The sequence below is a fragment of the Chrysochloris asiatica genome, unplaced genomic scaffold, assembly GCF_000296735.1.
Source record: "Chrysochloris asiatica unplaced genomic scaffold, ChrAsi1.0 scaffold00018, whole genome shotgun sequence".
Lineage (NCBI taxonomy): Eukaryota > Metazoa > Chordata > Mammalia > Afrosoricida > Chrysochloridae > Chrysochloris > Chrysochloris asiatica.
Genome location: NW_006408536.1, coordinates 28,089,771 through 28,101,909, shown reverse-complemented (window position 1 = coordinate 28,101,909; position 12,139 = coordinate 28,089,771).

Below are 12,139 nucleotides of genomic sequence, written 5' to 3'. Positions count from 1 at the left end.
GGTGGGTGGTGGTGGGTGGTGGGTGGTGGTGGTGGTGGTGGTGGTGAGCTGCCCTGTAGAGACTTTCTGAGGCTGTTAGTCTTTACAGGAGCAGAAAGCCCGCCACCCACTTCTCCTGTGGAGCACCTGTTGGATTCAAACTGCCAACCTTGCTGTTAGTAATCCAATGCGTAACCAGCTATACCACGAGGGCTCTTTTCTCTGAGTTTCTGAGCATGATCTAATTTGTTTTAGATTCACAGAGACATGCCTGTGAGGCTACATTCAGCTATTTGGAGCTCTGTAACAGTGGAAGCTGGGAGGGGGCCCCTTAAGGCCAATGAAAAATGCCAGACAGCCAGTATTCAGGAATGTAAAGAGAATTTGCCTTCTAGCAAAATCCAGCCTTTATAACTCATTCCACCTCATCCCAACCACATAAATGTGGTATCCCTGGGTGGCACACACGGTTAAGTGCTTGGCTACTAGCTGAAAACCTGGAGGTTAGAGTTCACCCAGGGGTGAATGAAAGTTCATTCAGGGGTGGAAGAAAGGTTCTGGTGATCTTCTGAAAGATCAGCCATTGAAAACCCTACAGAATACGGTTCTACTCTTCTGAGCACACATGGGGTTTCCGTAAGTTGAAGTCAACTGAATGGCAGCTGGTTTGGCTTTTTGGTTTTAATCAGGTAAACAGATCTCTTGAACTGATCATTCTTTAAAGATTCACACTGGTTTGTCGTGCTTCCTTTTAATGGTTCCTCAGGCTAGAGAGGTAACTATAATTTTCCAACCTCCTTCTCTGTTGCTCTTGATTGCAAAAGTCTTTTTTGGTCAAGAAAAAAATTGGCTGTGATATTTTCTTTTCTCTAAAGTAAATTCTACCTAACGTCTTAGAACTTTTCAGACTTAACACCGGTTTGGCATATTTTAAAGTCCCACTGGCGTGGAGTCAATTTGGATTCATAGGGGTGCTTTAGGACAGTCGAGCAGAGCCCCAGGGCTTCTGAGGTGTCTTTACAGGGCAGACTTCCTTTTCTCTTGGTGAAAGTTGGGTGGGTGCCGACCCTTCAGTTAGCAGTCAAGCGTTTAACCACTGTACCACCAGAGCCCCTTTGTGGTGCTGGTGTATTTCAGAACCACATAGTCAAGAAGAGGGGTCCTGGTGTGGTGCTGCAGGATAAGTGGACTGAAAGGTCAGTTTCACCACAAGGCTGGCAGTTCAAACCCACTAGACACTTAGGAGGCTGAATCGATTCCTCGGCACCGAACAACAGCAATCAAGAAGAACATTCCATGGTTTCCCCAAACACAAAGATTGCTAACAAAGACAACTCTCGGGGGGCCTTGGCTACTGCCGACGATGGGTGTCTCTTTCTGAGATTTATGCAGAGCACAGGTGCTGGGCATGGGTGTCTGTTCTCTCCAGAGGTCCTGATTAGCTTTCTGAACACTGAGTGGACACTGAAATGATCGTGGCACCTTGGCGAATTCCTACACCAAAAAAGCCAAACTCTACAAAACCAAACTCACACAGCCCGAATCAGTTGTGGTCTATTTGATTCCCACTCAAGGCACCCCCATGTGTGTTAGAGTACAACTATACTCCATAGGGATTTCAGTGACTGGTTTTTCATAAGTAGATTGCCAGACCTTTCTTCCAAGGTGCCTCTGGGTGGACGAACCTCCCACCTCTCTATTGGTAGCTGAGCACATTAACGGTTGGCACCAGCCAGGGAGTGCAGACACACTCCTAGGTGTGTGTGGAGGGGAGGAGGTGGGGCAAGTACCTTCTCAGAACCACGGGGCATGTTTCCATTGTTCTTATGAACACATACTTTCTTGTGTGGTTGTGGCAAAGGAAAGTGCAGGCAGTTCTTACTTTGCTTATTGGGAAGTGACATTCGTGGAGACGTCGCAGAACTGCTAAGCTTTCTGAACTGCTCATATGTGTGAGCAAGTTAGCTCATGTTTCATCGCAGGATTCCACGTCTCTGGGCAGTGGGTGACTCGTACCCACAATCTCTCTCTGCCCCAGGTTAAAATGAAACCATGTCTTTCCAGTTTTCTGTCTGGATTTCTTGTTAACGTTGTGATGTCTCTTACCCATGACTGAAATTTTTTTTTCTGGCTGTGGTTGAGAAAATGTTTCAGAATATTGTGTCGTGTTTGACCTGCCTATTGCTTTTCTTTACAATGCTTTTGGGAATCTGGGGTTCTTCCCTGACCCTAGACAACACAGATGGGGAGAGCATGAATCTTGTAGTGTAGTTCCTGTGTAGCTGCCAACAAAAAGATTGGAGATGCAACATCACCCAGAGGTGCCTTGCAAGAAAGTCCTAGAAATCTACATTTGCAAGTTCACAGCCATTGAAAACCTTATGGAGCACAGTTCTACTCGGATACACTTGGGGTTCCCATGAGTTGGAGTCAATGCAACATCAGCTGGCTTTTAACCCTTAAGTGCTATTTGCTCCTTTCTCTAAAAATGACAGCTTAGAAAACCCTCTGGGACAGTTCTTTTCTGTGACCAGTGTTCACCACGGACAGCACGGAACAACAGCGGGTGCCCTAGAGCCTGGAGTACTGGAGAAGGCTCACCGTGAGGAGACACACTTTGCTGTTGTTGTTGTGAAGTGCCGAGTCAGTTCTGACTCATAGTGAGTGACCCCATACAGCGTTTCCCAGGAGCAGCTGCTGAGCTAGAAATGCCCATCTTGCTGTTCAAACTGACTTTGCAGTCCAGCGCATCTACTTACAGCACCACACCAGGACTACGAGCATGTACATATGTGTGCATTTGACTGTGGGTGCACTGGGAACCCCAGGGAGCCAGAGTTGTTTAGGTTGCAAGTTAAAGAAGGTATCTTATGTGAATGACTTCAGTGGAAAAGGAAAGCTATTGACTAACCCAGCTGGAAAGTTTCAAATGACACTCGGGAGCTGTGTGCGTAGTTAGTGCTGTGTGGACACCCCAAGTCCTGTGTGCATTCTCAGTGCTGTGTAGATGTCCCGCGTCTTGTGTGTATTCTCAATGCTGTGTGGACACCCCGAGTCCTGTGTGAGTTCTCAGTGCTGTGTGGACACCCCGAGTCCTGTGTGTAGTCTCAGTGCTGTGTGGACACCCCGAGTCCTGTGTGTGTCCTCAGTGCTGTGTGGCTGCCCCAGTCCTGTTGTGTGTTCTCAGAGCTGTGTAGATGTGTCCCGTGTCTTGTGTGCTTAGACAATGGTACTTAACAACAACAGAGGGTGTTGAACATGCTAGAGCTGGGTGTGGCTGAGGGCAGTTCTGACCCCGGGCTATGTTAGGTCAGTCTGTCCTCTGCTCTGTCTTTGCCCAGCCCTCTAGCTTCCTCTGTTTGGTCTCACTCCAGCTGTTCCCTGGTCAGTGCTCCCCTTTCCCTCTCATTTTCCTTTTTCTCTCCTATTCGCTCCTTTTCTCTTCCCCCCTCTTTTCTCTTTGGAGGCAGGCTGTCCAGTTGTTTTAGTAGATTTACAGACTTGTGTAGTTTGAGAACATTATCCTCATGCTCATCAGATCCCACATGCCCATTAGCCCATGGCCATCGAGTCAATTCTGACTCACAGTGACCCTTCAGGACACAGTAGAACCACCCCATAGGGTTTCCGAGACTCTCATGGCTATGAAAGGAGGTGCCTTACTCTTCTCCTTTGGAGAGGCTAGTAGAGGCAAACCATTGACTTTATGCTTTACCCATGGAGCCACCAGGTGTCCTGCATACCTGTCATAGGTTCCCACCCCACCCCCTAGCAGCAGGCAGCTGTTTTCTGGCTCCTCATTTGCCTCTTGTGGCCATTCCCATCAGTGGGATCCCTCCTACAGGTATGTGACCTCTTCTTGGGCTTGGCTCCCTTCCTTCTTTGCAGTTTCCAAGGTTCATCCAGGTGCAGTGTCTATCAGTCTTCATGCCCTTTTGCAGCAGAATACTGTTCCGGGGGCGATGGCCCACATCTGTTTGTCTGGTCATCCAGTCGTGGGCCCTGGCCTCTCACATGGGTGGCTGCTCACCTGTGTAGATGTGCTGGGGAGGTAGTCTTGACTGTCTCAGAGAAACACATCACTTGAGCCCTCTGAGTGCCAATTTTTGGCTTGTAATTGGGGATCTGATGGTTAAAAGGCGTTCAGGCTCACTAGCCACTCTATGGGAGAAACATGGGGCAGTCTGCTTCCTTCAAGATTAACCAAACCAAACCCACGACTTTTGAGTTGATTCTGGCTCACAGTGACCCTATAGGACATAGAAGAACTCCCCCATGAGGTTTCCCGGGCTGTCATCTTGAGGGGTGCCCACTGCCACGTCTTTTGCCTGCATAGCTGCTGGTGGGTTTGAACTGTCAACATTTTGTTGAGTTGCTGAGCACTTTTACCACTGCACCACCAGCGACCCTCCCATAAAGATGACAGCTTCGGAAACCCTGTGGGGCTGTTCTGAGGTGTCCTACCAGGCTGCTATGGATCAGAATGGACTTGATGACAGAGAGCAGAGCCGGACTGATTTTATTAAAGAGCTGTATAAAAACCACAGAAAGCAAGAATTTGAGCAATGTGTTTCATGTTTTCTGTGTCTGGCCTCAGGAAGTGACACTGAATTCTTGTCCTGTGTCCCCAGCTCCACTGAAATGACAGTGAATGGAGAGGAGGTGGGGGAGCCCCAGTCTGTGTGTTAGCTGTCTTAGCATCAATGGTGTGGTGTGCACAGGCCCCATTCTGCCCTCCTGACACTGTGGAGTTGAACAAAGGAGCGAGTCAGTGCTGTTTTCACAGGCTCCCCATTTCACGGTGTCTGGGGACAGGGGGCACAGGGGCAGAGTTCTCACCTTACAGGCGGGAGACCCGGGTTCCATTCCCGGCCAGTGCATCACATGTCTGTCTGTGAGTGTGCGGTTCCATTCCCGGCCAGTGTACCTCACATCTGTCTGTGAGCGTGTGGTTCCATTCCCGGCCAGTGTACCTCACGTCTGTCTGTGAGCGTGCGGTTGCTGTGATGCTGGATAGACTTCAGCAGAGTTTTCAGATGAAGATGGATGGACTAAGCAAAAAGACCCAGAAGTCAGTCCATCACAACAGTCTACCTTGAGGTCACCAATCTACAAAGATGCTGCACGTTCTCTCAGCTGATTCACATTAAGTGTCCTGGAAGATGAGGCCTTCCTGTGACCCAATTAAAACCAGCAAGCAAATGCCCAAAATCCTCAAACTCACAGCTGGCCAGGCAGTTCCAAGTCATAGCAATCCTACAGGACAAAGTAGAATGGCCTGTCATCGCTACGGACGCAGACTGCCACGTCTGTCTCTCATATAGCTGCTGGTGGGTTCCAGCCTTCAACCTTTTGATTAGCAGCTTACATATAGGGTCCGTACAAACTAGCAACCCTCCTCCCAAGTGCGCACAGAGTAGAAATGTAAGAAACCTTCCCCTGTATACACCTCTATGTATTTGGTAAGCACTTACATGTGGTGGTCTGTTGTTGTTGTTGTTTGGTGCCATCGGGTCGGTACTGACTCATAACAACCATATGATAAAAGAACGAAACACTGCCCGGTCCTGGGCCGACCTCGCATTCTTTGCTATGCCTGAGCCCAATGCTGCTGCCACTGTGACAATCCATCTCTTTGGGGGGTCTTCCTCTTTTTCACTGACTTTCCACTCTACCAAGCATGATGTCCTTCTCCAGGGTCTGGTCCCTCTTGACTGTATGTCTGAAGTATGAGAGATGAATTCTGGCCATCCAGGCTTCCAGGGAACGTTCTGGCTGTACTTCTTACAACACCGATTGGTTAGTTCTTTTGGCAGTCCATGGTACTCTCAATATTCTCCTCCAACACTGTAGCTCAAATGCATCAATTCTTCTATAGTCTTCCTTATTCACTGTCCAACTTTTGCATGCATGTGAGGCTACTGAAATTACCATGGCTTGGGTCAAGTGCCCGTTAGTCTCGGTCAAGACGCTGCCATTTCTACATAACCAGCCTCACGTTGTGTCCTTACTTGCGGCAGTAATGGTCTATAAGACGTAACTCAGCTTCTTCCTGGGAAAGCAGTGAGCATCTGCACCCAAGTGGGGGTGACACAGGGTGCCCGTTTGCATTCTGTCCTGCACTCTCAGCCTAAGGGACTCTTGGTGCTCACAGGGTGCTGCCAGATGTCCACCCTAGAATACAAGTGGCCTCTGCCTCCCCGTCACTGGCGTGCCCAGTCTGCAGTGTGGACTGGATGTGCAGCCAGCATTGTGAACAGTCTGACAGAGTCTCAGCAGGAGGGGTGGGGTGTCATCTGGTTTCCTTAGTAGCAAGGTGGCCTGGGGATGAGACATGGTCTCCACTGGCCCTCTGGGGGTAGATGGGTGTAGTCCATCTGACAGTGATGGGGACTGAAACCTCTTTTCCTACTAGGCTTGTAGTCTGGTGAAAAGGGAAACTCATGTCACCTGGAGCGGTAAGGTGAGTGTGTGTGTGTGTGTGTGTGTGTGTGTGTGTGTGTGTGTGTCTGCACTTACCTGTGTCTGAGCCGGGAAAGGGGTTACTAAGATCACATCTAGAACCCTAGAGGTTCACCTGGTTAAGTTAAGGTGAGTGTGTGTGTGCACATACCTGGTTCACCATGAGCTGGGAAGAGGGAGAGTCTAAACTATTAAAGGATGGCATTCCAATGAGCAGACATCTGTAGATACCACTGTTCAGCACCCCCTCCTGCCTGTGCCCCAGTTCCATACTGATCTACTTCTGCCCCTGGAGATGGGCTCGCATTTCCTGGGCTTTCATCTAAATGGACCCATGCAACAGGGACTTAATGATTCAGTGGCATATCCCTGTAGATTGCAGAGAGGTGGAACACGCACATACACACACAGTGTTAGCTGCCACTGAATCATTTGTGACTCGTGGGACCCCACATGTGTAGAGTACAACTGTTCTGTGGGGTTCTCAAGGCTGCGAATTTTCGGGACCAGATTAGCAGTCCTGCCTTTTGGATGTTTTGAACTGCCAACCTTTTGGCTAGGAGTCAAGCGCTTCAACATTTTCTCCACCGAGTCTCTCATACACACACTCATGTGTACATACATAAATACTCATATTGACACATTGACATATGCAGAACATACTCGTGTACATACATACACGCACATCTACACACATGCACACACTCATGTGTGCACACATGCGCATATATACTCATCTACATATACCAATGTACACAGCACACACACTTAACTACACACAGCCAGACATCCACATGCAGATGCACTCGTATGTCCATATGCACACTCATCTAGATACAGATGTATAGATACACACTCATGTACATACACACATACACACTACAGACACAGCCATACACACTTGTGCACATACAGACATGCATGTATCCTGTGTCTATATATAAAGCTCCAACTTATAAAGAGGGTCAAGAACAGAGCCACCGTGGAGCGCAGACCCTCGTCCTACCTGTGAAGGAGACCTTGGGGGTCTCTTAGAACAGATGGGGGCAGTGGTACTTGTGCCAGCTCTGAATCGTAAGTTGATGTCAGATGGAACTATCACTTTGGCCAGCCTTGCCGGTCTTCTCCACTTTAGCTGACACTATGTTTCTAGCGTAGTGGTTACGAATCGGGCTGTGAACCTTAAGGTCAGCGGTTCGAAACTACCAGCTGCTCCGCGGGAGAAAGATGAGGCTTTCTATTCCCGTAAAGATTTACACCCTCGGAAACCCTGTATAGGGTCGCTATGGGTCGGAACCGACTCGATGGCACTTAACAACAACAACAACTATTTTCTAACATATTTGAGGTCATTAGAGACTTTCATTTTACCATCCACAGGATGGCGCCGGGAAGTTTTCAGATGATAAACGCAGGGCACTGGGGGCAGCGAGGACACAAAATGCCGGCTGGGAGTGCATCCTTGGAGAATGCAACAAATCCTTGCTCTGCCTTTCAGTTCTCCATTCTCCTATGACTGGTCCCTTTCAATGCATGCCCAAAGTGCCCGAGACAAAGTCTTGTCATCCCCACTTGTCAGGGGCGTTCTGACTGCTTCCTCTAAGTAGTCACCCTTCTGCCAGCCTACAGTATGGTCAGTATTCTTTAATGTTCGCATTTTCTATATTAATAGTTTCTAAAAATTAAAAGGATCTTCTAGCTTGTGCTTACATAAATTCCTGGTTACATAGAAAATACCATTGTAAATTGAACTTAGCATGATCCCTGAGGGGGGGCTTCAAAAGCATGCAGAAAAAAATGAAAGGAAAGGATAATAGGATTTCCCCATGAACTTTTTGAAGGCCCCCTTGTATTTAAAATCTTCGTGGCTCCATGCTAAAAACTGAAAATATAACTTCAAGGATATAGTCTGTTGCTGCTGCTAGTACTCTCATAGTTGCTAAGTGAAACCAGATCCAGAACTTGGTGAAATTATTCCCATCATGGAATATTCTGCAGCGATGTGTACTGCCGTTTATGAAGCGTTTATTACAGGGCAAATGCTTATAGCTCAGTGTAAATTTCATGTGCACCGTGGAAGTAGAGGAAAAAATTGGGGCTGTGCCAAGATCTGACATGCTCGTCCTTTCTTTATGAATTATGGGTGAGTTTTGTTTGTTTATTTCCACTTCTTTAAGCTTTCATATACTTGAAAACTGTGTAGCAAAAACGTATTTTTAAGACAGCAGAACTCGGCTTTTCCAAGTAGGGTTACTTAAAGACAGACTAAAAGTTGTTTGTTTTTCTCTGTTTTAAGAATTCTTGGTTTCTTCTGTGTCAGTAAACACAGTAAGATACTTGTGTTTCACAAACAGTACAAGTTGGTACGTTTTGGTCTGGTTTGTTTGCTGATGCCTTTTCCCTGTGGGCATCTGTCCTAACCCATGACGAGGAAGCCTTCCATGAGATGGCTTGGCATGTGGCTGCACAACCGATTCACACATCCCAACATTCCTGAAGGTGTCTCAGGACTGGCAATGTTGCCTTCTGCTTTGGGGACATGAGTCACCCAATGAGTAAAGAAAACCTTGTGGAGATTCCTATTTGGGCCATAATGAATTCTAAAGGGAGGAAGGAGGATCAAGGAGAAGAGGTATTGGAGGAATTTGTGGAATCTCTGTGAAGGACCCTGGGGGCACAGTGATAAAGCACCTTGTTGCTAACGGGAAGGCAGGCAGTTTAAACCCACCAGCTGCCCTGCAGAAGAAAGAAGTGACAGCCTGTTTCTATAAAGATGACAGATAGTGTTAAGTATACTGTACGGCAGTTCTGCCCTTTACCTGGTGGGTGACTTTGACTCGGGATCACCAATGGCAGTGGGTTTGTAGGATCACAGTAGTCTCCCCACCCCCCATCCTGGGTTCAGCCGTGTTCCAGACACAGGCTGTTGACTGTAGATGGCCCTCCACCCTGCCCTCAACCCTGTGAGGTACAGGGTCACATGGTATAGTGAGTGGTCTCACTGCTGGAGTCTGGGTTGGTCTGAGTCTTCCCATCATTGCCGGGTGCCCTTTTTAGCAGAGAATGATTCTGAGTGGGTACGTGCGTGCGGAAGTGACCATAGAGAGTTTAACATATCACAGGGTTGTGCCTTCTTCTGTCCGGATGTCCTCCTCTGGGGGTCTTGTGTGTGAGGGGCATGCTCCAAGAATTGGACAGTCTTGTCACTAAGCGGTTTGTGTTGTGAGTGACTCATGTGTATGATTTCCTGACGTTCCTGTGTTTAATTTTTGTTAAAGCCACATACATTAACTTTGGACAGCTGCCCTCTGCAGATATGGTTCTACTCACTGATTGTGGTTGTTAAGTGCTGTTGAGTTGGTTCTGATTCATAGTGTCCCAGTATAGGGTTTCTGAGGAGCAACTGATGGGTGCATTTTTATTTTAAAAGTGCTTGAGATCCATGTGGGGTTCTGAGAGATCTCTCAGAAGTATTTTTTCCTTTTCACAGTGGCTGTCAGAGGTCCTGGGGAGGAAACACAGGCAGCTTCAGGAAGGCTTGTAATCATAAATCACTAAGTGAAAGACTACCAAAGAGCCAGCCCTGGGGTCCCTCCTTTCCTTCTCTCCTGGAGTTGGACTGAACTAGATGACGAACTGTTCTCCTTCTCCATTTGTCTTCCAGACACAGCTGGGGATCTGGTCGTTTTAGTTTCCACAAGAAAGCAAACTAAATCACTGCCCTGGCTCAGGAATGCTAACTTGCATTCCTCTGTCTGTCTGTCTGTCTGTCTGTCTGCCTGCCTGTCTTTGGAGGGAAGAAGGGTGAGCGGGGAGTGGGAGAAAGCTACAATTTGTCACCAGAGCTGTTGAGTTGCTGGCTTCCGCTGCCCCCTCAGCTGACACCCTCTCCCTCATCAGAAAGGCAGTTTGTGTCCTTGTTTGTCCACTGGTTGGCAGGGTCAGCAGCCTCTGTCCACTGCCACCAAAATTAACCCATTTGGAGTCTGTGAGCTCCTCAAAACCCAGGAGAATGCTGCCTTCATAGGTCAGCCTTGACACTTAAACAAACAAACAAGCAAACCATAAAACTTTACTTAGAATTGTTTTTGAAGTTTACCCAGAAAGTTACAAAGCTAGTTACAGTAACAATAGTCTTGCCTCTGGCACATTTGTCTAAGTTAGTGTTGATTGATATATTACTATTAAGGAGAGACTGAGCCAACGCTGATTCGTGGCGCCCTCATGTGTGTCAGAGTGGAATTGTGCTCCTTGGAGTGTTTAGTAGATGATTCTTCGGAAGTAGTTCGCCAGGCCTTTTTGTTAGTTTATGGTAAAGTAAGTGAAGCCTTTCTTTGGAGGCACTTCTGGGTGGACTTGAACCGTCAACCTTTGTGTTTGCAGGTGGTTGTGTTAAATTGCTTGCACCACCCAGGGATGCCATATATTAACTAAAGCCCATAATTATTCAGATTTCCTTCAAACCCAAGCCAGATCTGCTGCCATTGAGTTGATTCTCAGTTGGACAGAGCAGACCTCTCCCAGGGGCTTCCAAAGCTGAAAATCTTTAAGGAAGCAGACTGCCTCATCGTTCTCCTGTGGTGTGGCTGATGGGTTTGAACTGCTGACCTGATGAGCAGCCCGGCTGTGAAGCTCTTTAGCACTGTGCTAGCAGGGCTCCTGAGTTTCCCCTGACTCTTCCTTTTCTGTCCCAGGAGCCCACCCAGAACAGTTGAAGCATGCGGGGCCTCACAAGGTGCTCTTGGCAGTGACAGTGTCTCTGGCTGCCCTTGTTTAGGATGATCTGGACAGTGTGGAGCAGTGCTTCTGAGAACTTTGTAGGGTGTCTCCCAGTTAGGATGGATTTGTCTGTTGTGTTTTTCCTGGTTGGCTGGGCTGGTGGTCCTTTTGGGAGGAACATTGCAGAGGAAAAGGACCCTTTTCACCACCACCAAACCCATAGGATTTCACTCCTGTTCTCCATGTTTTCTTACCTGAAGAATTTGATACCTCTCATGTTGTAGACATTTTTTTCTTTTGGATGCAATTTCTGTAAAATTATATTCCTTCTAAAACATTGGCAAACAAACATTGTTGCAGGGTTTTCAGGGGGTACGCGTGTGGGCTATTAGTGACCAGCTTTGCTGAGGCTGATGGGTGTTGATAGAACTAGTGGTCTTAGACTTGAAGGCCCATTTCAGTGGACAAGCTGGGTCTCTTGTTCTGTGCTGTCTCATACCCTAGAAGTAAATACTTGAGGATTCAAAAGAATTTTTGAGACGAGGTAGAAACTTGATGTGCTTTGTTCATCTTACACAATTGTGCATAATTATCTATCATTGCTTTAACCTTACGAAAAACTCAGGCCCATTGCTGGAAAGTCAGTTCCTCGTAGCAACCCTCTGGAGTAGAAGTGCCCATAGGGTTTCCAAAGCTGTAAGTCTTTATGGAAACAGACTGTCACCATCTATATTGGTATATTTCTTTAGCACAAGACAAGGCAAGTGTTTTCTATTATAGCCAGAGAATAAAGGTTTTTGGCTTGGTGGGCCTCACAGTTTCTGTGGCAACTGTGTAACATTTCTTGTAGTGAAAGAAATGAATGGTCATGGCGTCATTCCAATAAAACTTTATTTACAGAAACAGGTGGCAGGCTGGTCGGGCTGCACTTTACCACTCATGTCTGACTGCAAAAGTACATACTGTTAGTACTTTTACC